This window comes from Gouania willdenowi, chromosome 9 (assembly GCF_900634775.1).
Source record: "Gouania willdenowi chromosome 9, fGouWil2.1, whole genome shotgun sequence".
In the NCBI taxonomy this organism is placed as follows: domain Eukaryota; kingdom Metazoa; phylum Chordata; class Actinopteri; order Blenniiformes; family Gobiesocidae; genus Gouania; species Gouania willdenowi.
The window spans coordinates 24,074,961-24,095,433 of record NC_041052.1 but is presented as its reverse complement, the minus strand read 5'-3'; the positions used below and the strand labels follow the sequence as shown (position 1 = coordinate 24,095,433).

The following is a 20,473-nucleotide window of genomic DNA, read 5'->3' as shown; positions in this document are numbered from 1 at the left end:
TGAGATCATTTTAGAGAGTCCACTTTTGAACCATGTCAATTATCAAAGTATCCCCACCATGTGGTCTGAATGATATTTAAAACCTGATATTTTTATTGGTATTTATTTATTTATTTATTTATTTTATCAGTTTATTTCATGGTTGGGGTCAATTATAATTGTAATTGCGTAATTGATAATCAGTGTTGGGTAAGTTACTCAAAACTTGTAATATATTTATATTACTAGTTACTGGTATAAAAATGTAATATATTTCTATTACAATATTACTGTTTTTAAAATGTAACTGAGTTACACTACTTTGAGTTACTTTTTGTCCAGAACACTAATTATATCACACTGATAGTGTTCAAATAACATCGCTCTAAGTTTTGTTTCAAATACTTCTGCTGTTTCAGGAGCAGAAAGCTCTTTTTTTGTTCCCCATAAGTTATATTTAACTATAACGATCATCTTTTTTTCCTCAAACAGTGAGAAAACAAAGCAAATATGCACTTACATTAAATATGCATATAACTTCAGTTACTTTAATTGTAACTAGTAATATATTGCCACTTTTCACTTTTGTAATGAGTTACACTACTGAGTTACTTCAAAAAAGAATATATTTCTGTAATATATTACAAAAATCACTAGTTACTCCTAACACTGTTGATCATTAATTACAATTATGGTGTAATCAGGGGGCCAAGCCCGCGGGGCCAGGGGACCGTGTATGTGCATACGCGGTTCTCAGGACCAGGTGCTATCTCAGACCAAAGTAATGGTCATTCACTTCCACCAGGGCCACTCCACCACACCACCACTCACAGTCACAATGAAATAATCGAAAAGGTCACCTCATATAAATATATTGGCTCCATAATTGAGCATAAACTTACATTTCAACTCAACACTAAACATTTTTTTTCAAAATGTCAACAGCGCCTCTTTTTTCTCCGTAAGCTCCACAAACTTCAGGTTCACCGATCTATTCTCACTGTTTTCTATAAATGTTTCATTGAATCCGTCCACACATTCAACATCACCGCCTGGTTTGGTTCACTCACTGTCACTCACAGCAACACTCTAAATAAAATCAGCAGAAAAATCATTGGTCAGGAACCGCAGTTACTCACTACCATCCACAACAACAGAGTCCTGAGGAAAGGCACCCACTGGTCCGTCACACACCCTGCACCCTCACTACACTCTGCTGCCTTCAGGGCGCAGGTACAGGTCGCTCCCACTGAGGACAAAGATGGCCAGCTCCAGCTTCCTCTCCACCTCAATCTGCCTGTTAAACAGGTGATTGCAGCACAAAATCTGTAGTTGAGGACCATCATTTTTGGCCTATTTGTTTTTAATCTCTTGTTGTTTTTTAATCTATTCATTAGGGAACTCATAAACAGCAGAATGTGAATGTGTGAATGGATATGTGCTGTGTTTTATTGTTCCTGCACTGGCGCTTTCTCTGTAAATAAAGTTCTTAACGAATGAATGAAGTTTATTTGATTTGATTCAAAAACCTCATATCCACAGATTCCCTGAATAGCACTGAATCACCTGGGCTGGGCCACGCCCATTTCCGCCGATGATTGTGTCAGTGCAAAATCGTGAAAACTGGAAAAAACTTATTTTTCGAACTCCTCCTTGTGGTTTTTTCCAATCAGCGTGAAACTTGGCACGTCGAGTCTTCAGTTGGACCTGATCTAAAGTTGAGTAAAGAATTTTGTTCAGTCAAAATATGCGCAACTTATTAACGAGTACATTTTTCTAGCTCGCTATAAAAACACAAAGTGTTGCATATCACGATCAAAGTAAATGCTAACAACACCAAATCTGAGATCCTTGGTTGGCATGTGACTGTGGGGGTATGAGCCAAATTTGAATTATGTAGGCCTCTAGGGGGCGCTACAAATATGGAAAATGTATATCTCTTAAATGGCAAGACCTATTTTAAACAAATTTGATGGGTATGACCTTGGGTTGCTGCTGAGGCCATATCTCAAAGTTAATTGCATTTAACATTTAATTCTGCTCAAGTATTATGTTGAGGGCTGTGAAATTAACAGGGTATATACAGAAGAGCACTCAGATCACCCACATCAAAAAGTGCACCACTAGGTGGCGCTATAGTGGGTGCAAACGCATTTTGACCTGTAACTTTCACATTTTAAATCACATCTTCATAAACTTTAGATCCACGCACGTGTTCCCTAAATAGAGTTGCATCTTCTAACATAGGCCACGCCCACTCTTTTTGTAAGTCACTACACATCAAAAACCTACTTTTTCGAACTCCTCCTTAGGGTTTTATCCAATCAGCGTGAAACTTGGCACATAGAGTCTTCAGTTGGGCCTGATCTAAAGTTGAGTAAAGAATTTTGTTCGAGCAAAAAATGCGCAAATTATTAATTAAAGTAAACTTTTCGAGCAAGCTATAAAAATGCATAACTGTTGCATATCTCGGTCAAAATAAATGCTAACAACACCAAATCTGAGATCCTTGGTTGGCATGTGACTGTGGGGGTATGAGCCAAATTTGAATAATGTTGGCTACTATGGGGCACTGCAAATATGGGAAATGTATATCTCTTAAATGGCAAGACCAATTTTTACTAAATTTGGTGGGTTGCTCCTGAGGCTATATCTCAAAGTTATTCACAATTGGTAAAAGTGGGCGTGTCTTATTACAACACAAACAACAATACTTAGCAACAATACTTAATACAGCCCTCAAGTATTATGTTGAGGGCTGTGAAATGTACAGGATATATAGATGAGCACATAGACCACCCATACCTAAAACTGTGCCACTAGGTGGCGCTATAATGGGCCCGTCATCCTTCATGACGTACTTCCATGGCCGAGTTGAGCGGGAAGCCTTGGCCCCCCTTCATAACTGCTTGCAGTTCTAGTTATAATTGTAATTGTAATGTGAAAAAAATCTATTGCAGTCGTAATTGTAATTTAATTGTAATTGAGTTCAGAGAATTGACTTTGTAATTGTAATTGCCATGTAAATTCTATAGAATTTGTAAATTATAATTTAATGCAAAACTTGTGAACCATGTTACAGTTCTATGTATACTTCTCCACATATGTAGTTAACAATTATTAAAATATGTTTCATATCAAGCTTTCCCATATTTTACCATTTAAAAATAATGGGGTATATTGAGACAAAAAAAAAGAAAGGCTAATTACACCAAAATTATAGACTTAAAAAACGAATAACAAATCAGAGAGAGCAATGTCTGCATTTTATAGTCAATAGTTCTACATCAGGAGAGCAGTGACATGAGACCAGCTCACTGCTCCTGTCCAACTGAAACAGTGTTAGCCCCTTCAATGCCAACCGCCTCATCTGGAACGGATGGTTTCAGCCACGTTTCTGTGAGAAATATAGTGTCCCTCATCTTCCATCTTGCATTTAAATCCAGCTTCAGGTAGTGCAGTTTGTTCTCCAGGGAGCAGACATTAGAACGCAGGATGGAAGGAAGCGGATTTCTGTGAGGATTAGCTTTTAGCTTGGTTTCTAACCCCGCTCTGCATTCCCGCTCTGCATCCACGCTCCTGCTTCTGATCACACCGCATACATCTACACAGCTAGTACGAGGCTCCGCTGCTTCACAGGCCGCTGGATGTAGCCAGCATAGCAAACCGAGGTTCCGTAAGAAGTCCAGAGTAGTCGCATCTGACGGACTATAACTGCTTGATTTGCCTAAATCTAAGATTGCCTGGCAGTCGTATACTATTTTAGAGTAACTACGCTGCAGGTTCACTGTAAAATTATTAGAATTGACTGAGTTATCTGCCGATATACAGTGTTGTTATTTCAAGCCTCTACAGCCGCAGCCGACCTCCAAACTTCTATAAGATTTAAGGTCTTCTGCTGTGTATGGGCTTGGTGAAATCCAGGTAGTTGACGATACCAGGATACTTAATAGACGGCAGACTCTCCAGGTCGTCATTGATCCAAGACGAGGGAGCTGACTCGTATGGATCTGCACCACCAATAAACCGTATCTTTTCCAAATATCGTGCCCTTTCCTGCCGACCAAGTCCTGCCCTGTATGCCTTTGCATCTATAATGCATTTTGAGGAGCTATTATCTGATTTATCCATCGTAAACTACACCTCCACTTACCTCCAACATGGCCGCACATCTGGGTTACTGCACAGAAAATGACGTCAGTGATGTTATAGGAAAAAAAACAAATTATCAATAGACAATGTCCAGCACTGTTTACTGGTCAAACAAACAGACGGTAAGATTAAGCCTTTATCCTCTGCTATCTAGTGGCGTCTTGTGCTCACTCATAGCATCACTTGTAAAAGAAAAGCAAGTTGGTGACAGCACGTTGTTACTGCTGTGAATAATCTGTGAGTGCCACTGAGTAAAATGTGGCAGAGTGGTCTGATCTGAAGGTAGAGGCCAAGAGGAGAGAAGCATGCTGTCAGAGTGGGTCTGCTATAGGTTTAACCTGCAGACAAAACTTGTTAAATACCAACATAGCCTCCATAGCATGTGTGGCATAGTGTCGGAGAGAAAAGGGACCAAAGAAGAGACTGTTACATAACTTTTATTATTTATGAAAAGGCAGTGGACCTGTGTGTTGTGTTATCAGTCAAACCTAGCGGTCGGTGACGAGGATGCTTCCTACACGATGTGTCCTGGCACCATGCCTGCAGGCCTGCCTGTCCACAGCACCAGTGTGTCCCGAGATCATGGCCAACCTGGAAGTGGCCGAGTCTGCAGAAACAGTCCTGTAAACACAGAAGGACACCATCAGTCCAATCTATGAAGTTTGAGATGAAGTCCAACACATATGGAGAGGGATGAGTAGCATGCGGGATGTCATGTTTAAAATTCCAGCTCCATTAAAGATCATGTGATACCTTCACAGAAGGCCTTGTTCCCTTTTGATACTTTGATACTTTGTTGGGGCGGTAGCTTGTAGGTTCCCAACACTCCTATCTGTCAGGATGAAATAATTATTTATCCTAATAACTTGCCCTAAATTTGTAAGTACATTTCACTAAATGTAATATAAACATCCAGTAGGCCTAATAGCTCACTAAAGCAACACATCTGTAGAACTGAAATGAAGCTCTGAAATAAAGGGTGGTAAACCAGTTGCGTTCCAATATCCTTTGGTGATGCAGTTTCTTTACCTGCTGCAAGGAATTCACTAAGATTGCAGCAATTAGTGCACATGCAGAAGTGGTGGAGACCGCCCTATTTAAATGAGCATTTTGCTCGTTCAATGTCGAGAGGTGAGTGCACAGAAGCACACAATGACATTTAAGGAAGTTAAATTGGAGGCAGATGGACTTCTCTGTCTGCTGCACAAACATTTAATAATGTAGAAAACTAAATAAACAACGGGTGTGCAGCTTTTTCTCTCCCTCACACACACTTTACTCTGCATTTTTTATTCAGTGGCTGTTAAATATTGACTTTTGTTTTATTGAAATTATTTTCTTTTACTAGAAAGGTTAACTGGAGCATTTTTTTCCATCTCCGCTATGTTTTCTGTCAATATTTACTCCAGCGGATCTCTGCGTGTGTGTTTGCACCTGCTTGTCAGTCCAGTGCTAAAACAATCACCGCAAACAGTTCCAGATTTGATGAATTGCACTGCATGAATTTATTTGCATTTCCTCCTCCCATTTTTTGTGCCTCTTATGAGATCCGCCTACTTTACATATTAATCAGAGGGAAACACACTAAAGGGATTGAGGGTGCATTGTGACGCGCAGAAGACGGCAAGTCCTGGTTCCCTGGAGTTTGTATCCCTTATTAGCACTTGGAGTGATGTTTACGTTTTAATACCCCTAAACATTTAGTGACTCCGCCCCTAAATGTACAAGATTAATTTGGCATTATTTCACCATCTCACCACCATTGGCACCATTTGCCCACACCTCTAAAATGTCCTTGTAAGTGTAAAAATGCGAAAATGTTTGAGGTATACAGGAACTTGATTATTAAGAGCTTTGTTTGCTAACAAAAATATTATAAAGTGTAGTTTCAATTCAAATTGTATATAAACTATAGGTAAAAGTAAAAAAATAAATAAATAATAGTAAATAAAACAATATCTGAAATGGAAGAAAAAAATCAAAATTTACTGTTTATATTGTACTAAATATCATTGATGTGAACCTACATGGATCTATATTTTTAACAAACCAACAGTTGGGCGAGAACGACTTTATCTAGATACTTTTCACAAAACTTTCTGAAAAATTTGAGATTTTGTTTGTGCTAAAATTAACTCAATAACCACCCAATGTGTTAAGTTTTGTCCCAAAAAAAACATCTGAAACTGATGCTATCTAACCTTTATGGTGCTATTGGTAAGAGGACCACAAATTATGCAGGATTCATTATCATTATAACATTTTAAATAGAAAAGAACTAGAGATCTTACTGCATTATGGATGAACTGATACTTCCTTGTCTGCCAGTGCCACAAGTAAATATGTTACTATGAGTAATGCAGGGTGTGTGTGTGTGTTTCCCTTTTGTATTCCTTCTTGCATGTGTTTATATTCTCAAACTTTGTTGTGCACTTTATGTTCTGGCCAAAGGGCTTTTCTACCTGTGACAGGTGAGACTTGTCTCCAGCGAGACAAATCCTTCTGTAAATCCTTCCCACCTCCCGGAAAGTCAGAATGTGCGAGTGACGAGTCGCCATTCATATGAAAAGACTTGTGTTTCTACTGAGCAGGAATGTTAAGAGCTATCAGTCTTTGGACACGTGAAAGCCTGTCACTCCACGTTTATGCTGCAGCGATTATCCCTAAAAAGATCCTGTCTGTCCTCTTTTCCCTTCTCTTTTCATCAACTCTCTGACCTTGATCTTTCTGTCAAGAAGTCTTTTGTCCTTTGCATGGACCCATGAAGATGTAGACGTGAAAAATCAAGCCTCTGGGCCTTAGATATGGAGAGTTCCAATTACAAGTTTTACACTTCAATTTATCATCATTGCGTTTTTTTGTAAATCACTAATTCTTTGAGTCTAGTGCCTCCAGGTTAGCTATACTAGAGGTAAAAACCAGTGGTCCACAATGGTGTATGCATTCATGCTGAAACAAAGGTAAATGAGCAGGTTTGGACTTGCTCCCTCAACCCTAATCCTGAAGGCCCGCAGGGGTGAGCCCACCTCAACCTTGTTCCTTTTACAAATAGATAAGTGTTTCTCGACGACATTGAGATGTAAGAGGCTAGGAGTTTGGATGACAGGCCTGAGGGGCAATGTTCACAAACAACAGCCGAGGGCAGCAATCTTTAATTGGGACATACCATCCTAAACAAAGAACAACAAAGACAGGAAGAGCAGAGCCGGCGTAGCTAACACACAGCTTAACCTCTACATATATCATAAGCTCACGGTGTCAGCTGGAAATGATGGGCAGTGCAGACTGCTTTTCCTGTTTTAGTATTGTCGCTTCCAATGTCTCCTCCTTTGTAGCTCAACGTAAACACTCTCTCCTAGCTCTGATGTGGATGTTAAGACATCAAAAGGTGAAACTGGGAACAGTATTTAGGCCTATTTGTTCCCTGGATGAACCTTTGTTAGTTCAGGTGAAATGATTAATGCCTAAAGGTTTACAAGATTTTTCAGTTAATGTCCTCACGCGTTACATTCAGAACATCTAACAATTTACTATTAATTTTTACTCAAAAACTAGTGATAACCTGTAAAGGCTGTGACGTTAAAGTTGATATCCGGAATCTGAGAATATATGTTTATGTATTATTCTTTTGAAAAGTGAAAAAATACCTAACTAGTCTTTTACTATGGTCTACTGCTGGTGGTCATTCATATACATTAATGTATGTAAGTCCCACCGGAACTGTGCACGCAAACAAAGCCACGCGTCACAACACCAAACAGGTAAATATGATTTTGGCTCTTACCTCACAAATGTCCATTGCTAAAAGAATAACTATGACCCATAGACCTATATCAATGCAGCCCAATGCGGCTTTGTTATGTTCCGCGATGCGCGTGCACAAATGTAGAGGTAAATGGACTAAAAAAATGGACTTGATTTATATAGAGCTTTATCACCACACTGAAGCAGTCTCAAAGCGCTTTACATATCAGCTCATTCACCCATTCACTCTCACATTCACACACCAATGGGACAGGACTGCCATGCAAGGCACTAGTTGACCACTGGGAGCAACTTAGGGTTCAGTGTCTTGCCCAAGGACACTTCGACACATAGTCAGGTACTGGGATCGAACCCCCAATCTCTCGATCAGAAGACGACCCACTACCACCTGACCGTGGCTCAGGTGTGGCTTCTGGTAGATTGACAGAGGCATTGGAGGAAGTGAAGCTGTTGAGGGCGGGACATCGAGACGTTCTCTCAGAAACTCTGGATATCAGCTTAAATGTGGATTTTTTAAAATGTTTGAATGGCAGTTGTGATATCTGTTACTGTACCATGCCTCCTTAGAAGAGCATCGGACTCAGATAGATGGATGGATGGATGGATGGATGGATGGATGGATGGATGGATGGATAGATAGATAGATAGATAGATAGATAGATAGATAGATAGATAGATAGATAGATAGATAGATAGATAGATAGATAGATAGATAGATAGATAGATAGATAGATCGAAAATAACAAATAAAATTTTTTGTAATGTAATGGCTAACTCATGTTGTTCAGAGCAGTTATTGCGGAGGAGATGAAGGTGCATTTGTAAATGTTTTTCCGAACCAGAGGAACTTTGTATTATCTGCCTGATGGCAGCAGCTGAAAAGAGCGATGGAGGGGGTGTGATGGATCTTCTGCTGATCACAGAGCAGTGGTAAAGTTCAGAAACGGATGTCTGTGATGAACCAAAAGCTTCATGCGATGATGTGTCTCAAACCTATTATCAGTCTTGTTTGGTCATTTCCAAAGAACAGACAGTTTGCTAAATTAATTAATACAGGAGGTATGGACACAAGTTTGTTTTATAAAATGTGAACGTGATTAGCTAGCAAGTAAACCATTCACTGAAGCAAGTAAACTAAAGCTTAGCTTCTGTGTTTCACCGAAGCACAATGTACCGTAGTTTCTGGCATTGCAAAATATTTTATTCTAGCTTCACCATTCGTTTCTCTTGCAGAACTTCTTTATAAAGTATTTGTGGCAAAACAGAATCTCCGAACAACTCTTTTACCTTTTGAAAAGATCTGAGGTGCTCAGAGGGACTGTTGTTAAAAAGGCTTTTTTAGGGTTATATAATCATAAAAAACATGCCAACATGTTTCATTAGAGCACACTTTTACGTTCCTCTTTATCAAGAGACTGATGAGAATACTTCTAAAGAGAGACAACAAATCCAAATGCAACTACTAAAAGACACCCAATATTGAGATGTGGTTTAGAGTTTCTAAATATAATGGAAAATTTGAGACGCGCAAATATGTCACTGCATCATCCTGGTCAGCACTTGTTTTGACTGCCAGATCCAATCAGCTATTGTAACTCTGTGACTTTAGATTATAATGGTACAATTGTGAAAGCAAAGCAAACCAAATAAATCTTAATGAGACGCGTGCCACAGACTATTGTAAAACAGCCAAAGAGTAACCTTTGACAGTAATGCACTAGTGCACATACCACAACATAACACATGACACCCGTGTAAAGGCTGTTATTTCTTTGTGTCATATTTCACAGTGTAAAATAATCCATAGAGTTTGGATTCTTCCAAAGAAGCTCAGAAGTAAAGTTTGCATACTGTAGCTCCAGTCGTGGCTAATGCAAAATGTCACGCTTTCCTTTATGTCACAGGCTACAAATGAATCTACTGTATATGGAGCTAAAGAGTGCTGCTGAACTGTTTGTAGAAATCTCAAATAGATTACGTTGAATAAAAGAGCTTGTATATGGAGACTCTATAGCAGTGTTTTCGGCATATGGAAGCCATAAATTACATGGCTACATAGATTCTCCCAAAGCCAGGTGATGAAACCAAGCTTAATGCACATGACAGCATTGGTGTCTATTGTGGTCACAGTGAGAGATGTGGTCTGCAGCTGTTTTATTATAACTGGATGGCTCACAGATCGTTATAGCAGTCTGCTGATAAATATGCTTGCATCTCTGACACTTAGGAGCACACCTTAAAATAATACCCATTGACATAAAACCCAGAGGTTTTAGCTTTTTTAACAGTGTGAACCAAATTAAGACTTAAAAACAAGAATAAATTAATGCGAGTACATTTTTAATTTACATTATAACACGTGAATTATTACCAAATCCTTATACGCAGTGTCAGAAAGCTCTTAATATTTGATAAAGGTGAAGTACAGTAACATGTATCTAGTACACAGTAAGTGGATGGGCCCATTCTGAGAGGTGAAATAGTGCAGGGCTTTGTCCAAATATTTTCTTAGAGTCCCGGTGTCTTTTCCGAGGCAGCTGGCTGTCCCACACTGGCTCTAAGCAGGCCGACACATGGCTTTGACATTGACTTTAGCCTGTTAAGGGATCATTAAAGGCCAATTTGTCAGCATTCAACACGGTGCAGACATTGAGATGTGTTTCATGGGGCCTCACATCTGGACCTTTTGTGTTTTAACAGTGTCCCGCTTCCTCTTTTAGAAACCTGAAGTACGCGTATAATGGGAAGGCCACGTTCCACAACCAGTTGGTCCCCTTTCATTCACACACTCTGGCCTGGGACCATCATTCAAACACAATCAGCTCCTCTTGCCCCGTCCCACCCAGCATGTAAGTTCCCATCCCTTCTCCACTCCCATTGCATGATGAAAACCATTAGTTTTAATGTTGTATTGTAATTCTCTGGTGGCTGTTGTCGAGGAGGAAATCATGTTTTTAAGGGGAAACTTGAAAAGTCAGCAGAGATTGAGCGACAGGCGAAACAAGGCCAAGGTCTGCTCTGGCAATCAGTCACAGCGAGGGCAGCTTGATTAAAGGAAATGAAGCGAGTGGAAACTCTGAATGTGTGTTCTGTGTTGTTTTCAGCCTGTCTGGGTGATAGTAACAGCAGAACAGATGCTGGAATAATTAGGGCAGAGCTGGAGGATGTTTTTTACTCCTGCATGTCCCTCCCCTCCTCTCGCCTTGTGATTGCACATCAAAGCTGTCAACAGAGTGTTAAAGTTCACTTTACTGTTCGACTCCTTTAAGAGGTTGTCATTTTTTTTTAAAGTTGCTAAACTGAGAAAGTGTTGCACCATGTTTCTGACTGACTGTCTCGTCACAACAGTTTAACTCAGAACCAAATAATAAAACTAATTTTCAGTATGTAACGTAAATACAATAAAGATTAAAGAGGAACAGAAATTATTTCAATATATCAAGTAGTAAAAAACATTGAAATAGATGCAAATAAAACTGTGGACATGTTGCAGCTCCGTTCAGTCGACCTGTGCTGCAGGACAAAGATGAAGGAATGACACGATGGTGGTGAGCGCTCACACACTCAAACACCCTTTGGTTAGTTTGCTGTGAACAGGAGAAGGCTTGATCTTAGATGTGACTGATTTATCGTTTGTTGCTGTTGGTCAAACAGCTGACAGATGGGGGTGAGACAGAGCAGCCTCCGACACGCTGTCTCCACACTTTGCTGTTTCACCGCTGGCAGGAATGCATAGAACTGCTCCTACAGAATGAAGCGAAGGTTAATGACCACCATAACGTGCTAACAGCACAGCACACTGTACATAGCCTGCATTATTAACATCAGACAAACTACTTTTAAAAGGAGCGGTTTTAGAATGCATGTCGTAACTTTTCACTTTACAACACATATCAAACTCAAGGCCCGTGGGCCAAATTCGGTCCTTTAAAACATTAAAATCGGAAGGGAAAGTAAAAATGGCTGAGAAAACAGTGTAAATGACCAAATACTTTAGTTGTGGATTTATCAGTAGGGTTGCGTGGAACCTAAGCTTAGGAATTTTGGCAATATTAAAAAATAGAAACTTTTTATGGGAATTGTTTATTGAAATTAAACAGAAATTGGGAATAATTTTAAATCACGATATCATATCCCAACATAAATATTGGCATCCATTCAAAATAATACACTTTAAAAAAAGCATAAAATTTTAACAGATTTATTTGGAAGTAGAACTTTACAATTATTCAAGTAGAGTTTCATTGAATGTATTGCAAATTCAATGAAACTCTACAATATTTGCAGAGGTTCAGTTTTCCCATGCTCATATAACACGATGGAAGTCATTTCTACTCTCAAATTGTTGAAAGAAACTTTATTTTTCCAAAATCCTGCACAATCCTCAATTGATTTGACAAGATTCCCCCAAATTAAATAAATATAGTCACTACCTAAACATCACCAATTGCTTGGATATTGTTGGTGCCTTATATACTCTACTTACATACTGTACTTACCACCTCTGCGGCCCACTTGAAATGAAACTTATCCGTATTTGGCCCCTGAACTAAAATCACTTCAACACCCCTGCGATCACAACATGAAAACACATGAGTCCAACCTAAAGCAATGTTGATAATGGATCTTATTTCAGACATAAATAGCGTACAATAATCCTGGCGCACTTGTGCGTTGAGACACACAACAGGCATCCTTTTTTAAAGTTTTTCTTGCAGGAGGTTTTACTTGGACGGGTTCCACACATTGGCCAGACTTTCAGCACCTTGTTTTGAGCGGTCAACCCCTGTGGCTTTATTATCCTACCTGCAATGACTAAATCTTTCAGTCTAAAATGACTCTTTTATGGGGTTAAATGTTAAGCACATAAGTATTTTGTTCACTAAACCTAGCCAGGGTTATACTGTACTGTGCTTTTTCTCATGGTTCACAGAAATGTTCACATTTTTCAGAAATGTTCTGCTTAGGCTCTGTAGGACCTTAAAGTGAATGTTTGTAAAGCAACGTGTTTCTATTGCAGGTCACTGTAACCTCTCCAAACAGGCTGCAGGGGTCAGGTTTCTGTTTTTCTAGTTTCAAAGAAAACAGGCAATAATCATATCAAGACTATAAATAAATATAGTAGTGATTGATTACAGGATCCAGGTACTCCATTATAAAGAAAAATAATTCCAAGAATGTAAAAATACATAATTAACCTGCATTAGTGTCACACGCAGCCCAGGTAATTGATTTTGAATATCACATTAACACTAACACCACTCATGCAGTGAAGTTGTTGAGGTAGAGGAGGTAGAAAAGGCTAATTTCCTCTTAATTGAGCCACAGGGTTCTTGTTTTGTCAGGAGATTTTGGCCAAATGGAGTCAGATTCCCGCAGGCCTCCTGGGATGATGGGAGGGCCGGGCTGGGGTCTGTTTGAGCCAGGAGATCCCAGCAGTCCCCATGGATCCTAATCCCTGTTATTAAGTCTGCTGCACAGAGAAAACTGCAGGCGTACCCTCTTATCAACTTGTTCCTTGACTTCTTTCATTACATCTGCTTTTTCATTAGACTCACTCTGCAGCTTCTTTATTTTCTCCTGGGCTGTTGTTTCACACCCTACCTTCAAGGTTTTACTCCGACACTCCAACTCCATTCAAAGTTTTCCCGTCAACTACTGTACTTTGTCTAATTTGTGGGGGAAAAAACACTCTTTTGGCTGAAATAATTCATATCATCAATTTATCCGTCTCCACAGGAAAAGACTTCTAGTGTTTTTTTTTCCAGCTAAGTCACAAAAAACAGACAATCACAGGGCCCTCACACACACATTCACTATATGGTGGATTCTGTGACTTAAATCACAACATGCATGTTTGTGGACTTTAGAAGGAAATGAGATGTTAGTGTGTCTGGAGGGCACCACAGGCACAATCAGGAAGATCCATCTATCCCTGTACAGGACGATCATGGCCACCAACGTTTGGATATTCAACCTTCTTGCTGTGAGGCAGATGCTGCCCAAAATCCAGATGCCCATTTATATCATGCCAGCTGCAAAATAAACAGCTGCATTTAGGAAGCCCTAAAACAGGAGAAGCATCTCAACTGTCCCAATATAGCACATCCTGTTGTGTACACACACGCACGCACACACACACACACACACAGTGTAGTGAGGGGTGTGAGGGTGGTCTGCAGTCCCAAGAAGAAATAGAGGGAAACACCTTGTGACCCTGTTGCTCCTCACAGAGCGACTGGAGATGGAAGAACTGGAAATTATAGACAGTTATTATTGTTTGCCATTAAGCTACATCCACATGAAGATGGAGAGTCAAACAATGTTTCAACACAGCATATTTTCTGAAAAATACACATCACAGACGCCAAATCTTTTGCCATTAAAGGGTGTTATTCTCGTTTTTCGGGTGCTTAAAAAAAGACATTTAATGTGCAAATTTAAATGTTGTAGTTGCACAAAACCATATACATTTAGGTAAAACAGCACACAAGATACAATTTTGGGGGCTGATAAAGATAATCCTCAGTTTTTGCTATTAACTATTGCTCAAGCTGTACACATTAGTGCTGTAAGCATTGATCTCATAAGTTATGGTTTTAGCTGTCAACACATCGATAACAATACGTTCCCACTATTAACCTGTAACCCTAAATAGGCTCACTCTGACCCAGAGTATAAATCACAGCACTATTAACTTCAGAAATGTGATGTAGTTTAATTGTGACATAAATCTGGCAAATTTATATCTAAAGTTTTCCAACCATCTATCATAAGCAGGTCTGCTGTGTGGTGAATTATTTATTGAAGAAAGTCATCTGTTGTTAAAAAATAACCCTATGATGGACATGATTTTCCTTCCACATGCATGAGCAAGTTATATGAATCAGAATGCTGTGGATTAAAATCAGTGCATGTTGATTTCATGGCAGACGTTCATTAAGGGAGGAAGATAAAAGGCAAACAAACGGAAAAACCTTTTTTCTGGTTCATCAACAATCATCAGTTCTCAAACCTGCCTACAGTTTGGCTCCGGCTGCACCATGTTTGGGTTTTGATATGAATGCCAAAGCCAACTGTCTCCAGAGCAGACAGTACGACTTCTGCTCCAGATAAGCCCTCCCTCCAATCAGCCCATTCATGGAAAACTGGGCTTTGATGCACATTCAATATAATATAATAAATTCTTTAGCAATGACCTGAGGACCATGTGGCGTCCGTCTCAGCATCCAACACTAGCCTGACCTTTTGAGACGTGGACCGCATTTTATCCTTGTTTATGTGCTTGTATGGGGGGGGGGGGAGGGGGGGGGGGGGGGGGGGGGGGGGCATGAAGTTGGCGACATGAAGTCAGAATGATTAAGTTATTTAAAATGTTGCTTAACAATTGTTGTTTCCTGGACATGTTATCATAAATGAGGCTAGGACCATCAAAGACAGACGAGTTTCCAGTGGTAGGCGTACATGGTCTGGAATGCTGAGCTGCAGTAAATGCTATGTGTCAAAGTAACATTCACATTGTTGGTGGAAAACAACTCTTTCCAGCAGAACTTTGTCCAAAGCATCACATTATCCAAAGCTAACCCATATGTGGCATTTGATGACTGTTTTTTTTTTTTTTGATTGATCAATAATCCACTTCTATGTGCTTACTGTACATTTCTAATAAGGAAAAATTGAACTTTCATTCATATTTTTTTCTTGTACCAGTATTTATTAAGTCACCTTGCCATGGGGGAAAATCCACACATACACTGAGACAGCATTGGCTTTAAACTCAGTATAGTTAGCTAGCAGTTAAAGTTAAAGTGGCCTTGGGATAGCAGAGTGTGGGTGCAAGACACAGCACAATATGAAGGTTATTACAGGAAAAGCAGGTTACCAGTCACGTATAAAGGTTATCGAGCACAATGAAAAATAAATAGTCCAGAGAAACTAACTAACTGAAACAAAAAATAGAAATCAAAATGGAATCTGTTATACCAATTGTGTGCGGTTGAATTGAGGAAGTGTAATAGCTTCCTAATGAAACACTCAACAGGTGGGTTGCTCATTAAGAGAATAATACTGAGTGGGATGAATACAAAACAATGGAGCTGCCTTATCAGCAGAAACATGTCGTATGTTTGGGCGGAGGTCTTCATTCTGCTCAGTTTTGAGGTCAAGTATAGAAAGATGGAGGAGCCAGATAGCTGTTTGTGATCTGCAGATGATTTAAGATCTTACAGTTTATAGCAGGCTTTGAAAGTTAGGAAGGACTTGTGTTTTTTTAGCATTGTTCTCTGATGAGTTCACAAGATTTGGGGAATTTTAATCACTGACTTGGCTTTTTGTGTATCACATATAGCTACTGTATACAGTAACTAGCTTCTCTTAATTGCATATGTTGTTTTTTTTCGCATCCCATAACTCTTGCCTGTTTGTGTACAGTAGGCCTACTAACTAATGAAACATGCCAAATATATTCTCTGATATCTTTCACCTGATCATTGAAGCCCAACCTTTGGCTTTCTAAAAAAAAAGTACATGGCACGCTTCCTACGTCACTCTTGAACTGCTTTACTTTTAAACACAACCTGCAGTAATAATTCTGAGGCGTAGGCAGCAGTACATACAACAATGTTCCCTTTGTCTTCCCTTTGTCTGATTATCGACAAAAATGGCAGAAAGACGTGCATTGATTCATGTGCAGTTTTCATTTAAATGTGCTTTTAGGTGCTATGTTGCGGCTCTTAATGTCACGAAAAATGCACACAGTGCATTTTTCCTCAAAATTCAGGAATTTTTTTTCCTGTTTAACAGCTGGCTGTTGGCCAGCAACAACGGACATTTGTCACTTGCTAAGTACGTCAGAGCAGTGCAAGGCTGGTAGCTGGTCAACACGATCTCACGGGGAAACGTCACCCTGGCACAAAAATAACCATGACTGCATTTTTTTCTTGCTGCGTGACACAACTTTCAAAATCAATGTGTTTCGGATGGAGGCTAAAAAGGCAACAAAAAAAAAAAAAACAGTTGCATTGCATTGCACTGGCTCGAGACTTTGGTCTGTTATAGTATTGTTTAGCAGCTAGCTCATACGTAGCAGCTCACAGCTGCAACAAAGACAAATGGTTTCTTTGCCACCTCAGAAGTTTGGTCAGAAAGTTTCAAAATGATAGTTGCTCAAAATTCGTTTTGCTAGAAGGATTGGATGGCCTTAATTTGGCAAAAAGGTTTTTGGTGAATGAGCAAGCTATAGCCATGCCAATAGATGACTGACAGTTCAGGTGTACTTTTAATTAAATTGTCCTGAAAACTGATGTATTTACAGACCAGGGAGATATTATTGGTTAGAGCACAGTAACACAGTCAATGTGCCCGAACACTAAAGGAGCCCAATTATTTGCTCAGAAAAAGTTAGGGCCATAAAAATCCCAGATATTCAGACATGCTGTATAGATGTGTAGCCAGTGGAGATTAATGTGCTTTCCAGGTTTATTTTGCTCCATTTTTACTATACCGCTGAAAACAAACACACACGCAGGAGTAAATGAAACAGTGACATCCACCAGCCTCTGATCCTTTGATAAACGACACTGAATCAGCAAACCCAGAGCTGGCTCAGCGGCACAGGGGTGCAACATCGTCTGACACAGCAGAGACGGCACTTAGCAGCCTCGTGTGAAAGATCTGATGTTGAGGCTCACCGCTGTTTAGGAATGGTATTCTGTAGAATAGCAATAGAAACACATTTTTGTCTCATGTTACATTTTGTTTTCTGTCTCACAAAGTCTACCAGCAGTGACGTTATGGACCCTCGAGTGCAGGCTGAGTGCAACAGCCAGTTCTTCTACGGCCTGGGGTCTGTTATATTGGCTACTAATCAAAGCAGGGAGATCTTAGTGTTGCCAACAATTTCTTACACTTCAAACAAACCTGAGGTCAAAGATGACACCATTTTCACCTCCTATCTTGTCTGAGTAAAGCTGACACGGGTTCACCCTAACGGCCCCCTCAGTCCCCTTTTATTGGCTCCACTTATAAAGATAAATATCACACACTCCCTCTTTTTTTAAGTTTTAAGTGATGTAAACCTCATGATGCATTGGCAATTTGTGGAAACCTTTACCTCGCACTCTGGTATGATGACCCATAAAGCCCACAGTATCATATTTCACACAGGCTTTGTTCCTCTGCATGAGTAAACCAAATTGTAAAAATAAATAATGTTTACATAATGTTTAATTAAAATGTATAAAAAATGAATCTAATGAGTCACATGTTTTGGTTTTATTTATTTTTTTAAGTATTTTTTTTTTATTTCACACAAAGTCCACAGTCAGGATGTGAAGTCAGAGAGTCTTTAGATTTGTCTAAAATGATTTTGGTTTATTAGAAAAAAACTGACAAAATTCCAGTTTGTATATTATTTCTTCTATTAATTAAATGTCAACACATCACTCAAAACATGATTTTATTTTATTTTTTTTAAATAAAATTAGTGTTAATACTTAATATTTTTATATACAAGTCTGGAATTTGGTCAATTCTTCTGATAAGTGGTTGAATTTTCGTCCATTGGGACTTTGTCCTGTCTCGAGGGGCAGTAGCCCCTGCAGGGTACACCCCGAAACGTTTGCCATTCTGTCCTATATTTATCCATTTTTTCCCATGATTTCGTCTTTTTGTAATTTTATTTTTAATGTTAAATCAGAGTATAGGATTCATCAGATATGACTTTGAACCACTTTGATGTCAAACAACTGGATGTTTCGTCTGTATGAAAGTTTAAATTAGTGGCATTTATCTGTAGGCTGTAATATGCAGGCTTGATTTTTTTTGGTGACTAACATATTGTTGTTCTTTCGTCTCATAAAATGATGCAGATGTTTTGCACCACCTTTGTCCAATTTAAATGCGCCTGCTGCTGTATTTTGTCTCTGCAGAAGCCCTGTGACGCTCTGCGTGAGGCTGCAGCAGTCCAATGCACAGCAGTGTAGGGTCATTTCAGCAGCAGATCAAAAGCAGCCACACAGCTGTGGCAGACACATGTGTGGTCCAGGACTGAAGACAGAGAACCCTCAGACATACAGTAGCTGTGTTTAAAAAAATAAATAAATAAATAATAATAACAATAACAATAATAATAATAATAATAATAATAATAATAATTATTATTATTATTATTATTATTATTATTATTATTATTATTATTAATTTTTTTTTTTTTTTTTTTTTTTTTAAATACAAAAAGAAAATTTGGATTTCAGTTTAAACTTTTCATTTATTGCCGAAGAAAGTCTTTGACAAGGAGCTGATGGTCCTCCTCTCATGTTTCGGTCAGGATTAGGACGTTATCTTGAAACCTCTGAAGACTTTGATTTCCAAGTGTGGAAAGTCCTCAGTAAAATTCAAAGTTGATGGTCTAATCTGACCATCTGTTCCTTATCTGTGCTTCTTTATTTTCTTTAATTTGCTAATTTATTTGAGTAAAGGATGCCAAGCCTGAGAGCAGCAGGCGCCAAATCCCCTCCTGGGGGGATGTGACAGAGGTGCGACACACCTGGTGTGAGAGTGTGTGAGTCTGTCTGTGGATTTGTTGCTACTTGAAGGTTTGACTGTCTTTTTTACTGTCAGCCTCGGATAAAAACTGCAGAATAAAAACCTGCTTTAAGCAAATTTTGGAAATATGATGAAACTCAGTGTTTGCCATGGCTAGAGCACCATGTTGGACTTTTATAGCAGTGCTTGGTGTGCAGCACAGTCCCAGTAGTCACTCACTGCAGGCTGATAAACTGTGATTGAAAGGCGTCTTCTTTTAATCACAGACATTTTTAAAGTCAGCAGATAGACTGTACAGAGGATTTAATAAGCACATTTTTCCCATCATCACTAGGAGGCCAGAAAACAGAAAGTACATGTGCTGTAAACATTGTTAGCATATCTCAGGAATGTCCTCCACTTTTTGTTTTTATTTTGGCATTCAATGATGTGATCAGCAATGTTGTTTTAGAGGTGGAGAATATTTAAAATGTATCTCTGGGTTTAATGAAATTAGAGTTTATTGAGATTTCAAACATCTAAAAAGAACAATTTGAGCACAGTGCTTTGATTTCCTCTTAAAAAGCACTGACTGACTACAATACAGACTTCAATGATCATGTCAAAGCAAAAATATTTCTAGAGAAAGACTTCAAGTTTGAACAACAAGCACATTCCCTGTCTGACTGGTGTGTTTGCGTCATCCTTTATTATGGAAATAGATGATCAGACCTGAGATATTCCCACAGACTTGGGAAGCTTGTTGACATTTAATCATATTTCTTGCAATTATTTGCCGTTTTAAACTACTATCATCACACATACATAAACATGTGTATTTTGAATATTTGAACTAGGCCTACAGCCAAAGTCTTTGTTAAAATGTCACTTAAATAAGTCAAATCAGCCTTAATGCATTACATTCTGGTGTCATGCTTATTTCACAGCCTTTTAAAATGAAGTACCGTGATTGTGATGGTAAACGAGAGAAGTGAAAATGTCCAGACTTGTCCTATAGTAAAAAAGAAAAAAACTTGGAGGAATACTCCAACTG

At 39.0% G+C, this 20,473-nt stretch overlaps 1 protein-coding gene across 1 annotated transcript in view; it reads right to left on the bottom strand.

The window, feature by feature from the left end:
• Positions 1-20,473, bottom strand: part of gapvd1 (GTPase activating protein and VPS9 domains 1) — a 748,782-nt gene that overhangs the window by 345,002 nt on the left and 383,307 nt on the right. The window lies entirely within an intron of this gene.